The 8465-nt window shown below is 38.9% G+C and overlaps 1 non-coding gene across 1 annotated transcript; it reads right to left on the bottom strand.

The window, feature by feature from the left end:
- Positions 1-209: 209 nt before the first annotated feature.
- On the bottom strand, positions 210-317 carry LOC112739167 (small nucleolar RNA R71). Its single transcript, XR_003170105.1, has one exon. It is a non-coding gene; the product is annotated as a small nucleolar RNA R71 (small nucleolar RNA).
- Between the last annotated feature and the right edge of the window lie 8148 nt (positions 318-8465).

Below are 8465 nucleotides of genomic sequence, written 5' to 3'. Positions count from 1 at the left end.
ATCAGTTCTTAGCTGAATTCTTGCAAATCTGTGACACTGTTAAGACCAATGGGGTTAATCCCGAGGTCTACAGACTTCTGCTTTTCCCCTTTGCTGTAAGAGACAGAGCTAGGATATGGTTGGACTCACAACCTAAAGAAAGCCTGAACTCTTGGGAAAAGTTGGTCAATGCTTTCTTGGCCAAATTCTTTCCACCTCAAAAGATGAGCAAGCTTAGAGTAAAAGTCCAAACCTTCAGACAGAAGGAAGGTGAATCCCTTTATGAAGCTTGGGAAAGATACAAGTAATTGATCAGAAGGTGTCCTTCTGACATGCTTTCAGAATGGAGCATCTTAGGTATATTCTATGATGGTCTGTCTGAATTGTCCAAGATGTCATTGGACCACTCTACTGGTGGATCTCTTCATCTAAAGAAAACCCCTGTAGAAGCCCAGAAACTCATTGAGATGGTTGCAAATAACCAATTCATGTACACTTCTGAAAGAAATCCTGTGAATAATGGGATGACTCAGAAGAAAGGAGTTCTTGAGATTGATACTCTGAATGCCATATTGGCTCAGAATAAAATATTGACTCAGCAACTTAATATGATTTCTCAGAATCTGACTGGAATGTAAACTGCATCCGGCAGTACTAAAGAAGCTTCCTCTGAAGGAGAAGCTTATGACCCTGAGAATCCTACAATGGAAGAGGTGAATTACATGGGAGAATCCTATGGAAACACCTACAATCCTTCATGGAGAAATCATTCAAATTTCTCATGGAAGGATCAACAAAAGCCTCAACAAGGCTTCAATAATAATAATGGTGGGAGAAATAGGTTTAGCAATAGCAAGCCTTTTTCATCATCTTCTCAGCAACAGATAGAGAATTCTAAGCAGAGCCGGTTGATAAACCCCGTTTTGACAGTTTATCCTGTATTGATTTTAAAAGATTTTATCACCTTTTACCCACATTTATTCAATGAAATAGCATGGTTTTGTGATTGTCTCCTTATTTGTGCTTAGATGTGAAAACATGCTTTTAGACCCTTAATTTGATGGTTTTAATCTCCCTTTGATTCCACTAGATGCCTTGATATGTTTGTTAGTGATTTCAAATTGAAAAGGCTAGGAATGGATCAAAGGAGTGAAGAGGAAAGCATGCAAAGTGGAGAAATCATGAAAAGTAAAAGAAGTTGAACTCGCCCATGGACGCGCGCGCGCACTTGGCGCTTGCACGCACCTGCGAATCACCCCATGGACGCGTACGCGTGCTGTGCGCATACGCGTCGGTGCTGGTTTATGATTTTTTAATGAAAACGTGACCAACGAATTCTCAAGGGTTGTGGGGCCCAATCCCAACCAACTTTGGCGCCAAAGATGCTATTTAAAGCCAAGGATTGAAGAGCAAGGGGGATTCCAATCATACACACTCATTAGGATTAGTTTAGAGTAAGTTTCTAGAGAGAGAAGCTCTCTCTTCTCTCTAGAATTAGGATTAGGATTAGGTTTAGTTCTTAGATCTAGGTTTTAATCTTTGCTTTCTTCCACTTCTATCTCTCAATTCTTTGTTTCTACATTCAATCTTCTTCCATTCTTTTGTTGTAATTTCCTTTATGTTGTTCTTATATTTTGTTGTAGATCTAGTATTGTTCCTTCTACATTCTTCCAATTCAATAAGAGGTAATTCATAATAAATGTGTCTTCTTTGCTTTTCTATTGTTGATCTCTTGCTTTTGTAGTTGTAGATTCCTTTAACTCTTGCATTTAATAATGTTTACTTCTATTGCACTTTATGTGTTTGTTGAAATGTCTCTTTTAGTTTTAGTGTAGATTTTGTTCCTCTTGGCCTAGGTTGAGTAATTAGTGACACTTGAGTTATCTAATTCCTTTGTTGATTGATAATTGGAGAGATTGCTAATTGGTTTGGAGTGCACTAAAGCTAGTCTTTCCTTGGGAGTTGGCTAGAACTTGTGGCTCAAGTCAATTCATCCACTTGACTTTCCTTTATTTAGTAAGGGTTAACTAAGTGGTAGCAATGAACAATTCTCATCACAATTGAGAAGGATAACTAGGATAGGACTTCTAGTTCTCACACCTTACCAAGAGCCTTTTATAGTTGTTAGTTTACTTTTCTTGCCATTTATAATTCTTGTCTAAAAATCCTAAAAACCCCAAATATAACTCACAACCGATAACAAGACACTTCATTACAATTCCTAGGGAGAACGACCCGAGGTCCAATACTTTGGTTTATAAATTTTAGGGGTTTGTACTAGTGACAAACAACTTTTTGTATGAAAGGATTATTGCTTGGTTTAGAAACTATACTTTACAACGAGGTTTCATTAGTGAATTTCTAAACCGTCAAAAATCCGTTCATCACCGCTCTGACTTAGCAACCATAGTCTCTGATCTATCTAAGACCACTCTCAGTTTCATGACTGAAACAAGGTCCTCCATCAGAAATTTGGAGGCACAAGTGGATCAGCTGAGTAAAAGAGTTACTGAAACTCCTCATAGTACTCTCCCAAGCAATATAGAAGAGAATCCAAAGAGAGAGTGCAAGGCCATCAATATATCCAAAGTGACCGAACCTATAGAGGAGGAAGAGGCAGTGATTTCCAGTGAGGAAGACCTCAATGGACGTCCAATGACCACTAAGGAGTTTCCTAATGAGGAACCAAAGGAATCTGAGGCTCATACAGAGACCAGAGAGATTCCACTGAACTTACTGTTGCCATTCATGAGCTCTGATGAGTATTCTTCCTCTGAAGATGATGAAGATATTGTTGAAGAGTAAGTTGCTCGGTATCTAGGAGCAATCATGAAGCTGAATGACAAGTTATTTGGTAATGAGACTTGGGAGGATGAACCTCCATTGCTCATCAATGAACTGAATGCCTTGGTTTAGCAGAAATTACCTCAGAAGAAACCGGATCCCGGAAGGTTCTTAATACCTTGTACCATAGGCACCATGACCTATGAGAAGGCTCTGTGTAACCTGGGGTCAGGTATAAACCTCATGCCACTCTCTGTAATGGAGAAACTAGGGATCTTTGAGGTACAAGCTGCAAGAATCTCACTAGAGATGACAGACAAATCAATGAAACAGGCTTATGGACTTGTAGAGGATGTCTTAGTGAAGGTTGAAGGCCTTTACATCCCTGCTGACTTCATAATCCTAGACACTGGGAAGGATGAGGATGAATCCATCATCCTTGGAAGACCCTTCCTAGCCACAACAAGGGCTGTGATTAATGTGGACAAAGGAGAGTTAGTCCTTCAATTGAATGAGGACTACCTTGTGTTTAAGGCTCAAGGATCTTCCTCTGTAACCATGGAGAGGAAGCATGAAAAGCTTCTCTCAATACAGAGTCAAGCAGAGCCCCCACATTCAAACTTTAAGTTTGGTGTTGGGAGGCCACCATCAAGCTCTGAGTCTCTGTGAAGCTCTTTAAGAGCTCACTGTCAAGCTATTGACATTAAAGAAGCGCTTATTGGGAAGCAACCCAATGTTATTTAATTATATTTTTTTTATATAGACATTTGTTTCCATTACCATGTTATGTTTTCTTTAGGTTGATGATCATGTGGAGTCACAAAAACAGCTGCAGAATTAAAGCGGAATCAAAAACAGCATAAAAAATAACACACCCTGGAGGATAGGCTTACTGGCGTTTAAACGCCAGTAAGGATAGCAGAATGGGCGTTTAATGCCCATGCAGGCAGCATTCTGGGCGTTCAGAAAAACGCCCAGTAAAGAAGGATTCCTGGCGTTTAACGCCAGTCAGGGTATCTAGTTGGGCGTTAAACACCCAAAGAGGAAGTCAAGTGGGCGTTAAACGCCAGGATGACACAAGGAAGGTAATTTTGTTTCCAATTAGAATTTTTTTCAATTTTTCATGTTTTAATTCATAATTTTTTGCATTAACATATTTTAAACGTTCATCTTTCAATTTCTATTTTCAAAAATTAATAATCTTTCCAATTCTTTTTAATTCTTTTTCAATTCTTTTCAACTCTTTTTAATTTTTCTTGTATACAGTAATAAGTTTTCAAATTTAATTGCATCATTCTTCTTCTACTCCCTTTTATCTTATTTTGCTCGAGGACTGATAAACCACTATTTTATGATTTATCTCGTGTTCAATTGAGTGGTTTTTATCAAGTCTTTACCAACTAATTCATATGATTTGCATGAGTTTACGTTTTCCTTCCTGATTTTGTGCTATGATTGAAAACACGTTTCCTTGGTCTTAATTTAGCTATGTTTAATCCCCTCTTATTATCATTTGATGCCTTGATATGTGTGTTAAGTGTTTTCAGAGATTACAGGGCAGGGATGACTTAGAGGATGGAAAGGAAGCATGCAAAAGTGGAAGGAATACAAGAAATTGAAGGAACTGCTAAAGCTGTCTAGCCTGACCTCTTGGTACTAAATTGACGATAACTTGAGCTACAAAGGTCCAAATGATGCGGTTCCAGTTGCATTGGAAAGCTAATGTCCGGGGCTTCGCAACAATATATAATTTGCCATAGCTGCCTCGAATCCATGCGACGCACACGCGTAGATCACGCGGACGCGTGACCTGGCAAAAACCCAATCCACGCTAATGCGTGGACGACGCTTCCGCGTGACTTTGCAGCGACCTGTACGTATCAGAAATCGCTGGGGGTGATTTTTGGGCTGTTTTTGACCCAATTTTCGGCCCAAAAAACACAGATGAGAGGCTATAAAGTGGGGAAATGCATCTATTCATCGAAACAACTTTCATATTCACAATTATTAGATTTTAGATGTAGTTTCTAGAGAGAGAGACTCTCTCCTCTCTCTTAGGTTTTAGGATTAGGATTTCTCTTAATTTTAGGATTGCTTCTCAATTCCAGGTTCAATGTTCCTTTAATTTAAGTTTCTCTTCTACTTTTATTTACTCTTATGCTTTTTACTTTTTAATTACTTATGTTGCCAAGTTGGCTTATGAACTTTTCATGTTAGATTTGAATTTTTGTTTAAATGTAATTTGAGGTATTTCAGATTTATGATTGTTTTATTCTATTTATGATATAAATAATTTAGATTTTTCCCCCTTTGATTTGGTTGAGTAATTCGTGACACTTGAGTTGTCAAATTCAGCTGTTGATTGAAAATTGAAATTCTTGCTGGTTGATTTGGATCCCTCTAAAGCTAGTCTTTCCATAGGAGTTGACTAGGACTTAAGGAATCAAGTTGATTAGTCCACTTGATTTTCCTTTATTTAGTAAGGGTTAACTAAGTGGGAGCAATAAACAATTCTCATCACACTTGATAAGGATAACTAGGATGGGATTTCCAATTCTTATACCTTGCACTGGTGTTCATGATAATTAAGATTACTTTCTTGCCAATTTATTTTCCTGTTCCCTATTTCAAAAACCCAAAAATATACTTTTTTTCATAACCAATAATAAATCATATTTCCCTGCAATTCCTTGAGAAGACGACCCGAGGTTTACATACTTCGGTTATAAATTTTATTGGATTTTGTTACTTGTGACAACCAAAGTTTTTGTACGAAAGGATTCTCTATTGGTTTAGAAACTATACTTACAACGTGATTTTTTTATAAAATTCTTTACTAGCAAAAATCTAATCGTCAAAATGACACCATTGCCGGGAAATTACAATTGTGTGCCTTATTATTGGTTATTGTAAATATTTTATTTTGCTTGTTTATTTGTTTTTATTTATTTTTGTTTTTAATTTTTATTAGTTACTATGAGTTCTCACCCCCGTCGCTTTGAGTTTAGTTCTAATATTGTTGTAAGGAATGGAAGCTATAACAGGAACATGCATCAAGGTCAAAACAATCAAAAATGGAAGGAGCCACGAGGATCTGATCAACCCTTTCGGCAATAACACCTTCCAAGATACCATAGACAACGACCATTCTACAATGCATGCCAAGACAATAGTTATGGTGGACCCTTTCGTGACAACTAACCTCCACCAAATTACTATGGTCAAGAGCCATTCCAGGAAGCGTACAAAGATGATGAATATGGTGGACCCCCTTGTAGTTACCAACAAGCCCCACCATATGCCTATGAACCACCTCCCCAACATACCTTTGAACCACCAAACTCACAAGCCCCTTTACACCATTCACCTCCATATGACCCTAACCCTTACCCACCCCAATTCCAATCCAATTACTCCCAAAAACCAGCACTTTTATATGCACCATGTCCATATCCATCGACCCAAGAATCACAGGCTCGCCTCAAGGAAACAGTAGATCAATTTCATGTAACCCTTCATCAATTGGAATAAGCGATAAATCAATTAGCTTCCCGACGTTCGGACACTCAAGGAACCCCCATGGCTTCATGTGGAGAATCTAATGAAGAACGTAGTATGGAGGAGACACTAGAAACTCTGGTGGACAGTAAGGAGCATGACTTTGTACTGGAACAAGTGGAGGAAGCCGGAATTATTGAAGAGGAAGAAGTGGTCGAAGACTTAGGAGATGCAGAACGTCCATAGGAAAGCCCAGTCATAGAGCCCCCTTCTAAAGAGTTTGCATTTGATGTTGAGGAGGGTGTACAACCTCCAAGGCACATCATGGTTGAAGACTTTGAAGGGGATGATCAAGAGCAATCATTGATGAATTCTTATCTACATTTGAATCCTCTCCCATTGGAATTGACATGGAGATTAAAGAAGAAGAAGCACAACCTCCCATGCCCTTGGTAAACAATGAAGAAGAGGTTGAAATTGAAGAAGCTTGCAAGGAGGTGGAAGTTGTCAAGGAAGAGCTCAAGGGAATGGAGCTGGAAATCACCTTGCCAAAGTTTTTGGAGACCTCTCCCCCAAAGCCATCACCGTCCATTCCTTCATTCAAGTGGGTAAATCTTTCATCTCTAAGCTTAATTAGCCCACTTGAATATGCTTTACTTGAGACGGATGGGCAACTTAGAGCTCTTTGTGGCTATAAGAGTAAGAGGGAGATGGTTAGTGGTAAGAATTGTCATGCAAGGTTCAATATGGTTGCGTGCTCCAAATTGAAGTACAAAGGTTGGTACAATTCTCAATTAAATGGGTCTAGGAAGCTGTTTGGATGTCTCAATGAGAATTTAAATTGCGTGCCACCCGGATGGAATCATGATGATCAACAAGAAGACGGGTGTAAAAGCAATGTCTGAGACCCTGGAATTCATTCCAACAATCAACACTCTTGGGGCCTAGTCACTTGCTTCAACTTGCTTGAAGACTTTATGCGTCTAATTTGGGACCCTGGAGGTTACTGGAAGTACAAACATTGGTGGGGGATTTCTGGATGAGTTCAAGCACAAGCCACCATAACAAGGGACTCACCAAATGTCCAACTTAAGGACTTTAACAAAAAGTGCTAGGTGGGAGACAACCCACCATGGTATAATCTTTCCTTTTCATTCTTAGTTTTATTTTATTTTCTTTTATTCTTAGTTTTATTTTATTCTATTTTTCTTAGTGTTCATTTATAATATCTGGATTTTGCATTCTGCATACTGCATATATATAAAAAAAAGCGCGTCCCACACGTGCGCGTGAACCACGCGCACGCGTCACATGCGACGCTAAACCTTACAGAGAGTTGTGTGGGAGCGTGGCTGGAGGCGTGCCTCAGGCACAAACACACCCACGCGAACGCGTCCCTGACCCGTTCACGTCATCTTGCAAAATCAGCCATCCACACGTGAGCGTCCATCACGCGCATGCGTGACTTAGGAAAATCGGCGTAAAGAGGTGTCAGGCCGAAAGTTGTGCTGCCTTGGTGCTGGTATTGTGCGTTTAGCACAACCAGTTTACGCGTGACCGATGCTTACGCGTCGCACGGCCAGTTCAATTTGCACGCGTCCGCGTGGTGCACGCGTACGCATTGCGCCCCGTTTCTAAATTCTTAATTCTTTCTTCTCTCCTTTATACTTCTTTCTTCCTTCTTTCTTACTTTCTTCTTCTTCATCTCTTCAACTTCTCATCCTTCTTCTTTTCCATTCTATTTTACTTAATTTATCTGCATGCGTTCATTCATTGCATTTTAATTTTGTGCATATTTTTATTTTCTTTTCTAAATTTATTATTTTTCCATTGGTGTTAAATTTTCTTATTCAACTGTTGCATCTTTTCTTGAATTATTCTGGTGCTTCATGACTTGTTTTATTCTGATTGGGTATTATTATTCATAAGTCAATGCTAATTTTTATAATACTGGTATTCCTTTTGCATTGACATGCACTCACACTATCTTGCATTACCCACACTCTCTTCCCCATTGTTGCAATTTTTGCACTATTGATATGCTATTTGCTACTACTGTTTTCTCACTTGTATGTTGTAGCTACCATGTAATTGAGACCCTCGTTATTTGACATTAACACCCATATTTTATTTGTTTTCTATCTTTATTTCTGGGTTACTTTTCTTTTTTTTCTCTTCTTTCAGGATGGCCACCGGAAAAGGAA

This window comes from Arachis hypogaea, chromosome 13, assembly GCF_003086295.3.
Source record: "Arachis hypogaea cultivar Tifrunner chromosome 13, arahy.Tifrunner.gnm2.J5K5, whole genome shotgun sequence".
In the NCBI taxonomy this organism is placed as follows: Eukaryota; Viridiplantae; Streptophyta; class Magnoliopsida; order Fabales; family Fabaceae; genus Arachis; species Arachis hypogaea.
The sequence above is the reverse complement of the archived record's forward strand: the minus strand, read 5'-3'. Positions and strand labels throughout refer to the sequence as shown.